This window comes from Amblyomma maculatum, chromosome 7 (assembly GCF_055883805.1).
Source record: "Amblyomma maculatum isolate TAMU_Amacu chromosome 7, ASM5588380v1, whole genome shotgun sequence".
Lineage (NCBI taxonomy): Eukaryota > Metazoa > Arthropoda > Arachnida > Ixodida > Ixodidae > Amblyomma > Amblyomma maculatum.
The window spans coordinates 131,624,119-131,641,305 of record NC_139350.1 but is presented as its reverse complement, the minus strand read 5'-3'; the positions used below and the strand labels follow the sequence as shown (position 1 = coordinate 131,641,305).

General features: G+C 47.3%; 1 long non-coding RNA gene across 2 annotated transcripts; it reads right to left on the bottom strand.

The window, feature by feature from the left end:
* Positions 1-3,706: 3,706 nt before the first annotated feature.
* LOC146184750 (uncharacterized) lies at positions 3,707-8,840 on the bottom strand. Of its 2 annotated transcripts, XR_014708914.1 has the most exons (4): positions 8,630-8,840; positions 8,176-8,280; positions 6,128-6,239; positions 3,707-3,781 (listed from the first exon to the last, which is right to left on the bottom strand). It is a non-coding gene; the product is annotated as an uncharacterized LOC146184750 (long non-coding RNA). The 2 variants fall into 2 exon arrangements; XR_014708913.1 differs by lacking the exon at positions 3,707-3,781 and having other exon boundaries at positions 5,488-6,239; positions 8,630-8,821.
* Positions 8,841-17,187: the final 8,347 nt, after the last annotated feature.

The following is a 17,187-nucleotide window of genomic DNA, read 5'->3' as shown; positions in this document are numbered from 1 at the left end:
GCTCGTGTTTTGCTTGCCAGTCCGTCAAAATGACTCACTATACAAAGACTCCTCCCCAGTCTTTCCTGCCATCTGGTTGTTGCTTTGACCACGTTCACCTTGACTTGGTTGGACCACCACCTCCATCTAATGGCTGCCGGCACGTTCTGATGATGACTGACCGCTTCACTCGTTAGCTCGAAGCAGTGCCCACTCTGGACATTACTGCGCAAACAGTCGCCAAAGCCTTCGTTTCAGCATGGATTTCCCACTTTGGCTGTTACCACGGATCGTGGCCGCCAGTTTGAATGCATCCTCTTCACTTCCCTTACCAGTCTGCTCGGCACTAAACACTGCCGCACCACAGCATACCATCCTTGTGCTAACGGCATGGTTGAGAAGCTCCATCGTCAGCTCAAGACTGCCCTCATTGCTCGCCTAGATCGCGAGCACTGGGCTGGTCACCTTCCTATGGTATTTCTTGGCCTACGCACCGTTTTTCGTCGCGACCTTGGCTGTTTGGTGGCCGAAGTCATCTCGGAGACTTGTTCGTTCCTTCGGCTTCCTCGTCCCAGCCCCTGCAGTACCTTTAACGCCTTTGGGACTGCATTCAACACCTAAACCCAGTCCCACCTCTATCACCTGACCGTCAGATCTTTGTGCACCCAGATCTTGCGTCCTCGACGCATGTTTTTCTAAGGCGAGACACTGTAAAGGCGCCTCTTAGCCCCCCTATGATGGCCCGTACCATGTCCTCAACAAGACTACAAAGTCGGCGACTATCCTGCTGGATGGTCGTGAGAGGTAGTCTCCCTGGATCGCCTTAAACCCAAATATATGGAGACACCTCCCCAGGAGCTCCCTTCGGATGTTGCTGGCTTATCTGTCGACATGCCTGCCGCTGAGGCACCCTCATCCCTGCCTCGTTGGCGCGTACATTTCGCCGCTCCGTTTGGTCGGGGGGGCCCTGTAGCGCACAGCGCCACTGTAAAGCGGAGGCGCTAAGATCGGCGTTCACAGCCAGCAAGCACTGCACAGGCTGCTCGGTTCGAGAAGCCTGCCACGCTGGTCCTCTTCTGGTGCTCCGCTGCAACGCCGTAAATTCCTTACATGCTCTTCACTGCAGGACACTTCCTGCCGGCTGCAAATATACACAGAACCAGCACTCCACTGCTTCAATACAATGCTGCTTTAGGCTTGGGCACTGCCAGCTTCGACAATAAAGGAATCTGCTGAAGGCCACGGACACAAAGAAAAATTTAAATGAAGCTGTGGTACAGCAGAAGGATCATAATTCCCCGCAAAGTAATTTGAGATGCGGATCAAAAAGCTGCAAAGAAGACTGTTCTTTGCCCGCAGCTGCGAGGAGGGCTATCAAATGCAGGTGCCATATTCGGTTTGAGGTCGAGCACAGAGACTGGCATTCAACAAAAACAGTATGGAGCTCCTATCGGGATGGAGTCTGATGCCGATTTACGACCTACGGGAAGTCGGCGCAGCCGTGGGCGAGCAGCGCACCACGGGCGTACTGGCGGCCCATGACCGGTAAGCGAGCCATGATAATTCGCCCCCTTGTGTTTCCTCGTGACTGCGGCGACGGGGATTTCAACAGAACGAGTCGGATGTACGGCCTGCATGCGGGGCCCGCTCGGCATAGAGGGTGGCCTGCCTCACTTTGGCAGCGGCACCAGGAGCAGAGCCCAACAACCCAAGTCCCGACCCCTGCCCTGATTCCTGTATTACATGGGCCTGCTGAAGGACCAGCCGTGCGACTCCCGAGGGGAGAACGGCACCCAGGTGGAGGTCATGATTAAGGGAGGAGGGTGTGGGAATTTAAGATTACCCACGCTTGCACGACACGGCTCTGTCTGCCTCACGGGGATACCTCATCTCTCTCCTTCCCCTGAAGCAGTGGCGGAGAGGGCAGGGGCGAGACCTGGCGTAGCGTGCCGGGCGGCCCCTCCTTCCCCCTACCCTCTAATATCGATGCAAAGCATCTCATCGGGGGGAGACGACGCCGCGACGCCAGAGCCCGCGGATGCTGCTATGACCAAGGATAAAAATTGGGCACTCCCAATAAACAGCCCAGCCCGGTGGCTCTGCCTCAGTGTTTCGTTCTTCCCTGCCACGGATGTGGTCAGAGCTAGCGGTGGGGCGTTCCGTTCTGAGCAAAGAGCCCGAGTCCCGTGAGAACCCCCACAAGGTGTTGTTACATGTCTCCTTGACGTCAGCTCCAGCATCCATTGCAGTGAAGAGCAAGCACAGAGCAACGCCAGGGTTCAAAGCGATCGCTGAATGGAAATGTTTTTTTTTTTCATCTAAAGCACAAATTAGATTAAGCTCTAAAAAATAAATGCCATTGAATGGTACTGTGTCATGCAATATATATATATATATATATATATATATATATATATATATATATATATATATATATATATATATATATATATATATATATATATATATATATATTACCCCGCACCTCCACCAAGTGTTAAGTGGGGATCCAGGCACTGGTAGCGGGCACTGGTAGCGAGAAGAACCGGAGCGGTGGTGGCTTAACTTTTGAGTCAGCTGGTCCGCAACAGCACTTCCTCTTCCTCCTTCTCGGCTATCTGTCCACTTAATCAGAACTTCTTCTTTACAATACACATATATAACTGCAAAAAATTTGCACATTTAAAGCTGACAGTGCCCAGGCCTAAAGCACCATTGCACTCAAGCAGTGGACTGCTAGTTCGCAGCCAGCAGAAAGTGGGCTGCTGCGATGAGCAGGCACAGAGCAACACCGTGGTTGCCTGCAAAGGCTCAACTTGAGAAATTATTTTCTCACTTAAAAGCACCCTGATTAAACTTTCAGTATTAAATGGCAATGAATGGCTCTGTGCAAACTAGTATTTTTCATATCTTTAATAGGGCCACTTCATTACATAACTGACGGAGGAATAAACCTCAAACCTCAATAAGGTAATTTTCTCTGATTTAGAATACTTTTGCAGGTGCACCTTACATTGTTTGATCTCTTTTATAATGTTTTTGCAGGTGCACCTTAAGTTGTTTTATCTCTTTTATAGGCTTTTTGTCTTCTAAAAAAGTTGGAGAAATAGATTGAGTACTATAATAGTAATAATTGGTTTACAGGAAAGGAAAAGTTTTCCCGTGGACACCTGAATCACACTACAAGGGAAGGAAGATGGGAGCGAAAGCGGAAAGAGAGAGGCCCCGTAGTGGAGGGCTACGGAGTAATTTTGACCACCTGGGGATCTTTAACATACATTGACATCGCACAGCACACAGATGCCTCTCCGCTTTGCATCCATCGAAACGCAGCTGCCGGCAGTCAGATTCGAACCCAGGCACTCTAGTCTAGTGCCTAGACCATAAGAATATAAAATTTGATAAACATTTCAAAATTTCAGCTTTTTGTACCATATTTTATGATTTATATTTGAACAAATATAAGGCAGAGTTTGTTTATTTCCTGCACATCAAAAGAACAATGCATTTTATTAATATGAAAATTTTTGTTTATAGTGATGCATCAAAAAGTTAATTTTTTACAAATTTATCTGTGTGACTAGGTTTTGCTATTACTTGCAAGCTTAAAAGAGTATAGACCACCTTCACTCTGGCTACGTCATGAAGATGCGGTAGCGCTGTCGTAATTACAGACTTTCGCGTGGTAGGAAAAACAATGCTTCAGTTGCTTTCGCCTATTGCGATTGTGCGATGGTTTGCTGCAGCCGAAAAAATAAAAAACAAAGCACCATGCTGACTAGTTGCATCACCGTGGCATGTGCTGGAAGGCAAAGAACGCAAAGTTTAGTAAGCTTGCACAGGTTTCTTATGGGCGAAGGTCGCCGTAAACAGTGGGCCATCGCAGTGTGGCGCGAAGGCTGGATACCGACACCTTTACGCCAGAGCGGTTATGGGCTCAAAGGCCATGAATAACTCGAGTTTGGCCTTCTTTATGACGCGTAATGGTATTTTGTGAGTGCACGTAAAATGTTGACGAGGCAGCCAGTATATTAATGCGTAGACCTGTTTATAATGTAAGCAATTCCTGAAGCAAATTTTTTTTTCACTTTCTAGTTGTATGTATTATGTGCATAGTGAGCTGCTGCGCATGCGATCAGTATTGCACTCCTCCGTGGTTATATTGTATGGCTAACGTTAGCTTTGTTCACCTCAAATTATTTTAAATTTTGTGATGAAATGTGCGTGTGCTGACAGCCACTGATTTGCTCAATTGGAGATGAATTTTATTATACCGAGGGGTTTGAGTGGTATTCACTGCAGCTAATTTTGAATGCGAGTTGTGGGGTTGAGCGTCCCGAGTGACATATGGGCCCCTGTTTCAGATTTTGAGGATCTTTACATCAACTACGTACTGCATGGCACACTGTCGCATTCAGAGTTTATCCTACATAGAAACGTGGTCACGGCGGCCGGGACCGAACTGGGTAGCCCTAACTACGGAACCAGCATGTGGACGCTGCAGCTTGTAATGCAAGCAAAAAGCTTGAATACCCATGAAGAAATTATAAACGCTGACGCCAATAACCTTCCACGAACAGAACAGATAGGCGTGCAGCGTGGTGATTTAAAGGAATAATGCAAGGATAAGCAAACCTGTACGGTGCCAAGGCACAGTGCCCTTGCTACTGTTGCCATGCTTACCAACAACGCTCATTTGATGCTCGATATGAAGAATCATCCGAGAATGCAATGATGTTTTGAGCGGAATACTTCCTACCTGGTTTGCGTGTGCTGTTTACGAGCGAGAAAAATCACATTCCACTTACCCGACTGAAAGTTCTTGTATGCACCCAAAGCTTTGCAATTCTCGACGCATTCCGCGGCTAATGTACTGGGCAAATAGCAAATAGATATCAATCAACGCTACTCATTTTCAAGGCAGCAACAACTTCGCTCGTGCGCTTTGAACCCGCTCTTGGTCTGGTACGGTGTGCAGGACAAGGCGATGCATGCTGTGTACGTGAAGTTTTTCCAAGTATTGCTTTTGTATTCACACAGCGCGTGGGTATTTTATCTGCCAAAAAGGTGCCTGCATATCACAATAACACGCTCTTGGCAAGTATGGCCACAGCAGTGGGGTGGCACCACAGTGCCGCTCCCGTGCTTTCCGCCTGCTCTGGGGCCATAGACGACTGCCACGCCACTTTGATTGCTTTGTTTGTTTTAAACATGGCGGAGACCTATAGACACCTAATTTTTGGGTTCGTGTTTAATTAGCTGTAATGATGTGCAAGGTATTACTGTACAGAAAGCACCAGGTGATATCCACCTATGACCGCTAAACAATTTATCATTGAATTTCTTTCCTCATCCGTTTCGGTTTCAAAAGTTGTGTGATGGCTGTGACGCCAAAGTTAAGTCTAGGTCACGTGACGGGTGAAAAAAAATTGTGATATCCTGTGATGTTTAAATTCACTGCAACGCTGAAGCCAACCTGCCTCAAGAATCGCAACAATTGAAGAGCTGGAGATTATACTGCGGCTTTTTCATGCTGTGCATGGCTTGGACTTGATTGTGATGTCACAGCCATCTCTCAGCTGTTGAAACCGAAATTGGCGAGAAAAGAAAATTGAACTGAAAATTATTTAGCAGTCGTAGGCAAAAACCACTTGGCAATCCGTATACAGGAATGTCTTACAAAAATGCCACCAAAATTTGGCGTCTATACTCCTTTAAGATGGTGGTCACGGGCAGAAAATATTTTTTCGCCAAAAACAAGCTGGGATAATATTCTTCATAGCAATACAATTTGCTATGATTTTTTAAAAAGAAATTGAGGATGGTCAAGCCCACAACCTGTATCAGTTGGTGTGGAATGAAACCGGCACCTTTACCTTAGCAGATCATGCTAGCCATAACAGCCTAGCATTATCCTTGATGCATTAGCATGACAGGAAAAAAAAAAAAAACAGTGGTAGCATACCATATATACACCATTACAAAATCGAAGAACTTGAAGGTAAGCTGTCTAAAAATTGTAAAAACATTTTTTTTTTTTGTGGAACTGCAGCAGCATCACACTTTGTACCAAAAAAAATTGCCTTGACAAGCACTGGACCATATATATGCTGGTCTGCAAATATGAAACGCCTTTGCCCACACGTACCAGCCACAGCTATCCGATGGAAACTAAGGCAGAATCAAAAGCACAGAAGAAAGCCCCAGGTTGCCTCCAAAGGATCCCTGTTTCAGCACACGCACCAAAGACAGGGAAGGACCTGGAAATCAGAACAATGCAATAAATGCCCACTCCTGGGAAAGGTAAGATGTGAAGGATTTTGTTACAACACAGAAAGTATAATGAATGAAAGTATGAATTCCGCAATTCATGGCAGTTGGTTGTGTCTACTATCTTTGCAAACATTTGTCGTCACTTCAAGTAAAGGATCCATTTCTCGTTCCTAATTCTGAGGCAGTTGCTGATTTGCTCCAAAATGAGAGCTTGGTATACAGTGCTGGTTTTAGCGTAGATGTGGTTGATTTGTATAATCTCTTTCACACTCTCAACTCATCCAGTATGTTCAGCAATGTATTACGGAGGACAATGATGCATGCTGGTTCCAAAATGAGTGTGGAACCTTAACCGGATCCTTTTTGGAAATGTTATCTTACTACCTGAGTAACACGTCTTTTGAGTGAGATGGTCGACTTTATACGCAAAAATCTGGTGTGTGCATAGGTGCCAAGATAGCTCCCATCCTCAGCGACATTTATCTAAGCAGGGTTGATATGAAAGTTGAGAATGATTTAGCCAGTTGTTGCATGCACATTTTCCGTTTCGTGGAGGATTTTCTGGTGCTAGCTAGCTCTGTGAATCCTGAATTTGTGTCAAATGTTCTTGATGTTTTTGCACGTAATGGGTCGGGACTAAGGCTCACGCATGAAGTCCCCCAAGAAACAGCCTTACAATTTCACGATTTAAAGTTGTCTTTCCAACCCCACCATGTCTGTTGGCAGTATTCACCTAGGAGTGAAAAGCCCCTTCTGAATTACAGGTCCTTTCATTCAAAGCTCGTAAAAAGTAGTGTTGTTACGGGATGCTTAGGCATGGCAGTGAAGAAATCTTGTCATCATAAAATGATGTCCAGTCTCTTAACTCAGGCGGACAAATGCAGGGAAGCTGGTTTCCTGAACTCAGTTCTCGTCTCGAGTGCAGACAAAGTCCTCTGCGCACTAAAATTGTCTTCAAGCATGTGAGGGCGGGAAAGGTGTTCGGAGGAAGGAAGAAGAAAGGTATGTAGTAGTCATGCCATATGTACACACTCTGTTGCACCGAATTAAAAGAGTAGGAAGCAAGCATAATGTAAACGTTCTGTTTCCTTCTCCTAACAAACTAGAAAGAGTGGGAGCCGCGGTTCAAAGAATGCACGAGGGGGCAGAAGAAATGTGTGCAACATAAATCATGAAAATAGATATGTTCCTTGTAAGACTGGCATAGTATATCAAATCCCTCTGTCCTGTGGCCTTACCTACATAGGCCAGACTGTGCAATGCATTAAAGTGCGGCTCATGGAGCACGCTAATTCGCTGAAAAAGAAAGAAGCTAACCTAGCGAAGCACTGATCCATGTGCGAATGCACGTCATTTTTTGATGACAGTGATGTTTTGTTCGTTCATTCTTACCAGTGCACTAGAGAAGTAGCCAAAGCTTTTCACATCAGAAAAAGTAAAGGGTGCGTGAGTACGCCTTTTGTCACATTATCTCCTCGGGAAATGAATATGCTGCACAGTGGGCAGCAGTTCTGCCGATGCACTCGTGCTTTTAAATGCTTTTTTTTCTTTTTACCAAAACTTGAGGTCGTTGACGTTGCGCATGTGCGCTGTTTCTCTGTGTGCGTATATATGATGTGATTCTTCCCAATAAAAAAAATCAGCTGTAAGTTCAGCGCTATTCGTGTGTCTCGTTTCGTTTATTTCTTGGTCTCTGTATTTTTTTCGCTGTTGGGCCACCATTAATTTTGATACTCCCCCGCTTTTTATTGCTTTGGCTGTGGCGGTGCTGATCGAAATTCATGCCCTGGCCACATCAAAGTCATGCTGTGGACTATCTTCATAAATAAGGTGAGTTTGATTACATATATCAGCACCCTTGTGGAGCAACCGGTTTTTGCCAGCACATATTTTTACAAGCGGGTGCACTCAAGTGCTACTCACCTTTTCATGAGGCACAATTCATACCATCGGGAGAGGCCATGAGCAGAAGCTGCGACGAAGCCAAGATCTCACAATCGCCGTGCATCAAGATTATTTCGGTACATACTGAAAGGAAACAGAAATGGTTGCTCTTGCTGGGACAGGGCTAGCCGGGGCCAAACGGAGGCGTATTCGAAAATGAACTACAAAAGGAAAGCCCTTTCGTGCGAGCCGCCGGGACTGCTTTTAAGCGCACGAAAAAGGGCTCCTTAGTTCCTCTACACTTCACTTGAAGTCACTGATAAATAGACTCATAGCAAGATTAGAAAAAAATAATTGAGATCGCTAAACAATAGCGCGTCGATGCAGAAAAAAAATTCCAAACAATTTGTAACGAGAGGGCAGCGGTGCAATGGGTTGGCGAGGCAAGTACGGAATGCAACACGTGCTTTGCGCTGTATTTCGCAGTACTCACGAAAGTTTGGAGAAAGCAGCAGGGATGCGTGCCACCCAATCTAATTTGCAGAATCCATTCCAGTCCGGTCATTCTGAAACAACGCGGCGCGAACAAGCCTCCCGCTTGCTTGTACCACTGCGCGCCAAAATTGAAAAGGGAGAAAAAAAAAAAAAGGCACCTGCGGCTGCGGAGGCGGCGATAAAAAAAAAGCGTCTGGGTTCGAGAGTACACGCAAGCAAAAAACAACAATAGGCAATATATTACGTCACATCCGCCAGACTACAAACAGATCCTCCTCGCCTACCTTCTTTCTTTTCGCGCATGCGCAGCTTATCAAGATCGCGCGGTGGCGACCGGCAGGTCAGGCGCCCGGGTTGCATGGTTGCCTGCCCAGAAGCGCTGATTGCGTCATACAATCACACTCAATACGCGCTCTGTGCGGGCGATGGTGACGATTTTGTGATGACTCGGTGGTAATTTCTGCCATCTGGGCTCAATAACATGCACGGACATTGCATAGCACAAGGTTGTTTCTTTTTTGCACTTTGTTTTTTAGGTTTTCCGCCCACCAAAGTGCGGGCGCCGCCACCATGGTTCAGTCTGGGAGAGTCCCTGATGCGCTTTGGGCGCGGGTAGCGTGATATAATACTGAAATAAAAAGAAAAGTACACTCTAAGCTCTTTTTCACCTACTTCCACATTGCAGTCTAAATTTGAAATACATGCTACTACACCACAATGTTACGAGAAGTTGTAATGACGCCCTGCGTACATGGGGCCTGTTATGTGCCCGGGTCGTGGGCGCAGAAAAGATGTCAGCAAGCTATACCAAAATCTGACGCTCAAAGACGGAGAGAGTTCTTCATCTTAAAAAAATCTTTCACGCGGTGAAAGTAAGAAAGAAATTATAAGTATCTTCTACAGTTATTAATTGCTGTTCTGTCCATATGCACACGTGAAATAGATACGAAAATTAACAGTGGAGATTAGCGAACAAGCAATTTTCGTTGCGTTACCGGACTTGGAAGCGCGATACGCATTTGTAGGGCTCTTCCAGAGTTAATGTCTATCTCTGCGGCTGCGGCGTACTGTAAATAATTTTTTATTAAGGTGCATACGATTTCCCACGCCTGTACTTATGTAATACAGGCGTGGGGAAATCTTCAACATTACTGCGTGAAAACGGACTAGCTCATTGAGCTGCAGCAAAATTAAGGAACGCAGGAGATACGCGACTTGTCGAATGATCTCGCACGGTAGTCGTCCTCAGGACACTCAGCAAAAGTACAGGGTTGGTCAAAAACAAATAATAAATAAATCTACAAAAAATGTTTACACTCCAACAATTTCTGCAAGTTAACCCTGCACTCTCGCCACTGCGGAGCAATCACGCTTCCACCTAAGCTAACCATTGCTATCTTTGATAGTATGACGAGGCAGAATCGATCCATAACTCCAAGTGGGAACTATTATAGAAGCTTATGTGTTTATCAGAGCCCTCTAAGGTGGAGTGTGTATGAGATTTCTGAAACACATATGTGAAGGGTTTGATTGCAGCAGGACGAGCTTTATATCTGGAGAACGACCACCGAGTAAAATGAGGTCTTCTGATCACTAGCATTTTCAGGTCGTTTTCTGCTCCGCTCAAATTACGATGGTTTCAGAGCAATCGATCCACCGACCCACAACCCGGAACTTAACTTGTCGGCGATGGTCCATGTGTACGATACATACCTTTTTTTTCTGTTACAATATCCATACAAGAGTTCGTCCATAACGAGGCTAAATGTGACTTTAACCTATTGTTATCTGTTTCCAAATGCTGCATGTTGGCGCGTTCCAACTGACGTTTCTTATAAACTCAATTGGGGAAAAAAGACAAGAATTTTGTGCGCTTCTTGTGTCTTTCGTCAAAACTCTAAACGTGCGAAGCGCCCGAAGGGCTCTTTCACCGATTTAGGCTCTGTTCGAGAAGGAAATTGTGTTATTGTTTTCATGTTATCCGTATAATTCGTATGTACATGTCACTGAAGACCTCCTTGGTGGTTGTCACAAGCTGCCTCACGTATAGACCGCGAATTACGGGATCTCCCCGCTCCTCCGAGCATGCTTAGACATGACCCTCCCGGACAGCGACCGGCCAGCGCACATCCTTGACGATGGGCCAAGCGCAACCTGCCGAGGGGATCATAAAAGGCAGGCCGCAGCGCGTCCACGGCAGTTCGCTGTGGGGAGATGCAGTCTCTCTGCCCATACTCACGGCCGATCGCTTTGGGAAAGTCTTTTTTTTTTTTTTCATCATGCTCGCGATCAACTTATCGTTTCTTCCGCATCTTGTGCGGCCGCCGCTAGTGATCAACTCTGCGACTACGACGCCTCATCGAAAAAGAAAACCGTGAGAATTCCTTCTTGCCACAGACTCTCGTTTAATTAAATATTGTTTCCGCCTTTGCTTAAACCTTGATCTGGCTTTGTATTTTACGATGTGTTTTCAGTGTCAATTACTTACTATATATCTGCAATACTTGCTTTGTTATATTTATAGTCTTCCTTTATCGCAGTGTTTGTTCATTATCGGATTTCCCTCTTGCCATTTACCGAGTCGTCGTTTATCACTATTGTGTCGTGCGTTATTTTTGTTCAAATGTATTCCTAAATAACACACCTACACACGTACATCACGGGTTGACCGACCTAACTTTTAACAGTGTCCTCAAACCCCATAGAGGTACGGCGGGTAACCGCAAAGGGGATCCCGCGCCTCTGTTGACCGTACGTGCGGGGGTTTGTGACTTAATTGGTGTCCGCGAACAAGACTGGTCAACGAAATGTCGGTGAGGGAGAGAGGAGTGGGTGCATTTTTTTTTTGTACTGTGTCCTAGCACTGCATAGCGCTTCCCACAAAAGATGGCCGAAGCAGAGTTGAAATGACTTGTTGAGAATGACCGAACTTTTGGCTTTGAGGGTCAAGAGCTTAGGTAAACCAGGAGCGAGCTCATCGTAGAGAAGGCAATTAAGAACGTGTGCGGTGGAAAGAGGAGGCAGGACTAGTGTCGCAGAAGGCCCACGGACAGTCCAAACTCCGGATGGTGGAGATGGAGAAAGAAATGGAATTACAGATGCGCCGACGAGACCTATTGAATAGCCCGGCAACTGCGCTATAGAGCATCGGAGAAACAAGGTCAGAAACGAAGGAAGATCAAGTTGCTCGGCCCGAACGCATAATCCCACACAGGTTGATGCCGGTTTCTAATGAGGGCAGATACGACCTTGATCCTTGTCTAATGGGTTTCGAGCTCGTCGCTGAGAGTCGCAGTTGGCCTCGCGACCACCCGGCCACAGCCCTTAGTCTGTGTTTAAGCGCCGAAGCACTCAGTGTTTTTAGTCGCGTGTCTGAGTTCGAGTGCTTGGACCACAGTAAGCTCTGGCAGGCTCTCATCATTCGCTTTCGTATGGCAGAGGAAGGGTTCAGAGAAAAATTCAGGTCTGCTAGTCCCCGGAACGAGGAAACGTGTTTACAGTTCGTGACGGGCGTACAGAACTTCCTGGAACGATGGATAGAGCTGTCGGACATGAAGAAAGAGTGAGCAGATCTCTTTAACCTGGTTCTAAGGGAACAGTTCCTCTCTAAAAGCGCCACTCCACTACAAATGTTTTGAATGAAAAGGACACCTCATTCGCGGGAACAGTAGCAAGGGCAGAACATTTTTATCTGGAGGCCCATGGCTGGTCGAACTTCGGAAAGCAAAGCACTCCAAAGGATAAGGCTGATATAGCAATCTCCAAGAATCCTGAGAGACAGAAAGCTTTGCTGCAGTCATCGGTCGCGAAGAGCCGCGATGAAAAGAAATGTTTTATCTGTGCGCGCACGGGACACCGCGCCGAAAATTGCCAGGCCGCCATCTCCGACGGATCAGGACCGCCCTAGAAATGCCACAAATGCGACAAGCCAAGTCATCCAAGCTGGAGATGCTGGGCAAATGGGGCCTCAAAACAGAGAGAAACAAATCGGGAGTCCGCTGCAATATGCATTGAGAACGCTAGAACTTAAGGACGGAGGGAAGATCCCCGTCATCAACGCCGGTTTCGCCAGTAAGGAATGCACAGCCAGGCAGTGCTTACATATCATGGCTGGCATGATTGAGGGCCGCACAGTTCGAGTCCTGAGAGATGCAGGCTGCAACATGGTGGTGGTAAGGAAGGACTTGGTAAGGAAGAGATCACCGGACCGCTCGGTCCTAATGCTCCCAGAAGCTTGGGTCGATGCCGATACCCCGTACTTTAAAGGACGACTTCGCGCTAAGTGCATGGATAATCCCTATGTGATTTGGTGCCGGGAAATCGGGAAGGTGCTGGGCCAGCAGACGACCCCGATCCAAACTGGCACAAGACAAAAGAAAGCGAGACTACGAAGTCCACTGAAGTAAGTTGGAAAGTTAGCGCCTGACACCGAGAGAACCGAATCCATTCCTGATGCCACTGAAGCTTGCCCGGTGGGGACTAGAGCAGAGGCATGCAAGGATAAATTGCTAAAAAAGCTGAAAGTCCTGCAAGGCCTCCCTAGTTTATGGCGCGAATAGTTGGTTTAAAAGGAAGGGAGGGACGCGACTCTACGCTCAGCCTTCGATCGCGTGGGCGCACCGCAAGCGAACAAAGGAAATGGTAGTCATCAGTTTTTCATTGCTAACGGCGTCCTTCAGAGGAAATACGTCGCCAAGTCTGGCGGGGAGTACACTCAAGTTGTTGTGCCCCAAAAGTACAGATCAGCTATCTCAAGCTGGCACATGAATGGTTAATGGGAGGCCACCAAGGCGCGAAGAAAACTCGACTGAAGCTGCAGGCTAAGCGGTTTGTTGCTACTTGCGATCTATGCCAACGCAGAACTCTGAAGGGTCACACCACACGAGCGCCTTTGGTTCGAGTTCCCGTCATTGAGACCCCGTTTTAGAGATTATAGCGATTGACATTGTTGGCCCACCTAACCCGAAGTCCGCTCAAGGCAATCGGTACATCCTGACCATGGTGGACTATGCCACTCAGTACCCTGATGCAGTCGCGCTTCCTAGCATCGAGACCGAAAGGGTAGCCGAAGCTCTTGTCGAAATGTTTTCCCGTGTAGGAGGGCCCAGAGAGCTCCTTAGGGACAGAGGCCCTAATTTTACGTCTGTAGTAATGAAAGAGGTTAACCGTTTGTTGTCATTAAAACAGCTTCATACCTCTCCCTACCAGCCGATAGCGAACGACCTAGTCGAACGGTTTAACAACAAGTTTAAACAAATGATGGAGCGCCTGTGTCAGGAAAGGCCTACAGATTGGGATCGCTACCTGCCTCCACTCCTGTTTGCATACAGGGAAGTACCTCAAGCAAGCCTTGGCTTTTCCCCATTCCAACTCTTATATAGGCGAAATGTGCATAGGCCTCTTGCTGTACTTAGAGAGCTTTGGACTAATAAAACCATCTCTGACGAGTTGCGAACTACGCACAAGTACGTCCTTGCTCTACTGCACAGACTGGAGAATACCTGTATACTTTCCCACGAAGTGCTGTAGCGCGCAGGAGAGCGTTACAGCCTCTACTACCACATCAATATCCGCAAACGCTCACTCAAACCGGGAGAGCAGGTTCTTATTCTCCTTCCACAGAGCACAATAAGCTGCTCTTGCACTGGAAGGGGATTTTTTGGTTATCAGGCGCAGGGGCGATGTCGACTATAAAGCGGATTTGGGCAATGTCCCAAAAATATTCCATATCAACATGCTAAAGAAATACCAGCAAAGGAAAGATGACACCATCGTGGCAGCCGTCGGTGTGTAATATGGGCAGAAGAAGACACAAACGCTGAGGAAATAGAGCTTCCTAAGGCCTCCAAGACACAGTCCATCAAGGATGTACACATTTCCGAGAGACTGGCCAGCGTAGAGCAGCGCGAAGCAAATTAATTTCGATAACAGAACAAATGTAAAGACGATTTTAGTTTCGATGCCTGGGCGCAGCCATCTTAGATTGATGGTGGCGCCCCGTATCAGCCAAATTGGGAAAGCCCGCTCCGGCTCCTCTTGACGCTATCTCGGGCTGTGCTATGCGTGTTGATGCTGCGATGCGGCAGTGTAAAAATCCTGTTTCGCGATGCTCGTGAAAGCTATCCGACACCTTGGTGCTATTTTGTGCTTTGTTTGAGCGCGCCAGCAAACCGTATAGCATGCGTTTGGCATGGCGGCAGCTATTGGAAACAGCGCTAGCGGCCGGAGCGACTGCGAAGTACTGCGCTCCGCTTCCCCAGGCCGAATTCATCAGTTAACTATGAGGATGCATCTGTTGTATCATTCAAGATACATGCATTTTCAATTATATTTTATAATCGCGATGGTAACTGTTGTCGTGACGCTGGGACTAAGTCGACCCGGCCTTCACTTGGTAGCGTGCAGAGACTCTGGGTTGATGAAAGATTGCATCTTCGAAGTTGGTAAAATATATACAAGCAGGTTTAATGGCACTTTGAGAAAACGTATTTACATGAAAAAGAAGGGTATATCAGCAAAATGGCAAGCGTTAAGAGTTCATAGCGAGAAGCGTTTAGATGAGCCGTTTACCCAGGGCTCAGAGCGTCATTTCGCGCTCTGCAACGTCCTTAAAACCCCCTATGTCCAGCCCCTCTCTGAAGATGCTGACCAATCAGTTCCAGGGTGCACGCCCCTCAGATATCGGCATCCAATCGAACACAACACTGCACTGATGGTCTGATGCACTGACTGGTCCGGTATTGTTTCATTGGGCGTGGTCACTTGTTGGCGGGTAGAGCTTAGGAACGGCGAGGAGGTACATTTCTATTCTTTAGCAAAGATCCGATATGGTGGTTCCGGCAAGTGGATTTCCTTCTCAGAAACCCAAGTCCACGTGCGCGCCACATACTGCTCCCAGCATTGTCCCTTTCCGACAATTGCAAATCTTGCCTGCATTCCCGGGAATTCCTCTAATGGCCGTATTCGTGATGCTCCTTTCTTGTCCTGTACGTCAGCGGACGTGTCACTCTGTCGTCTCCTTTGGACAATAGGCATTCCTCACTTGACAATAGCGTTTCTCGACGGGAAGGGTGAACGATTGAACAAAAGCACATCCGGCTATTTCTCACAGGGCGACGTTTCTTTGTATTTTTCTTGACGTTCCCTTGACAGGGCCAATTTGGCATTTGCAGGGTCTCGACAAAGCAAAACAGGCTTACACAAAAGGATTCATGGAAACAGGCTCACTTAGGGCCCTTGCACCAACAGCACATATCCATGCCCACAGGCGAACAATAGAGCGCGCTAGTGCGGACCATGCACGGTCATAACAGCCTCCTCCCCCGCCAGAAGAGTCTCGGAGGGCAGCAGTCGCAGCTGCTGCATGAAGAGACGACTTAATGGCCTGCACATGAACGCTTAAAGCTCGCTGTTGCTTGTCGCGTTGTCTTGATTGTCGTAGGCCAAATTGCTTGAGCTGTCTCTGAAACTCAACCACATGTCTAAGCAAGCACTCGGCTCCCGTCTGAAGAGACCAGGTGAAAAGAAAACTGCCATCGTTGTCCGAGAAAAGCCCACACTCAAGACGTTCAGGACCCACGTATGCCTAGAAAACCAAACGTGCTGCTTTACATAGTCGCACATATACAAGCGCACGAAAAAAAGGAACCTGAGTATCAATTTGGATACATGGTGAGGAGCACCTCGGACCGCTTAGAAACAGCGGCTAAGCGCGTCCGCATTCCCATTTAACTTCCCCTTTTTGTATCCTTTTTCGAAATTGTACTGTTGTAAAATCAAGCTCCACCTCAGAAGGCGACTGTTCTTCGATGTCGCAGTTTGCAGCCAAGCCAGGGGACAATGGTCCGTCTCTACGGTGAATTTGGCCCCTCCAAGATAGCACTGCAATTTTTGAATGGCTCATACAATGCAAGCGCACTCTTTCTCTGACGCGCAATAAGCCCTCTCTCTAGAACTCAGTTTTCTGCTCAGGTAGAGCACGGGGTGCTCATTACCGTCGTCATCTCTCTGGCAGAGAACAGCACCTAGCCCTCGATCACTTGCATCACACTGGACCGTGAATTCTCGGTCATAGTCTGGAGCTCGCAATACCGGACGGCTAATCAGCACAGCCTTCAGGTTTACGAAGGAGGCTTCCTTTTGTTCGTCCCAGACTACATTTGTCGGTTCTGTCTTGCGGAGAGCGTCAGTCAGAGGGCTAGCCAAAGCTGAATAGTTAGGGATGTAGTGATGGTAGTATCCCGTCAGCCCCAGGAATGCCCGAATTTCCGTCTTCGTGCTCGGCCGCGGGTAGTCTGCTACCGCAGAAATCTTAATCTCGCTGGGTTTCCTGAAACCTTGACCTACATTGTGACCCAAGTAGTCCACGGTCGCCCTTGCCAGGCAACATTTCTCGGCCTTTACGGTTAGCCCAGCTTGACGCAAAAGGCTCAGTACAGCTCTTAGATGTACCATATGGTCCGCCCATGAGTCGGAAAAAACCGCAATGTCATCTAAATAAGGCACCGCGAATGTTTCACACCCCTTTAAAACCCTATCCATGAGTCGGGAAAAACA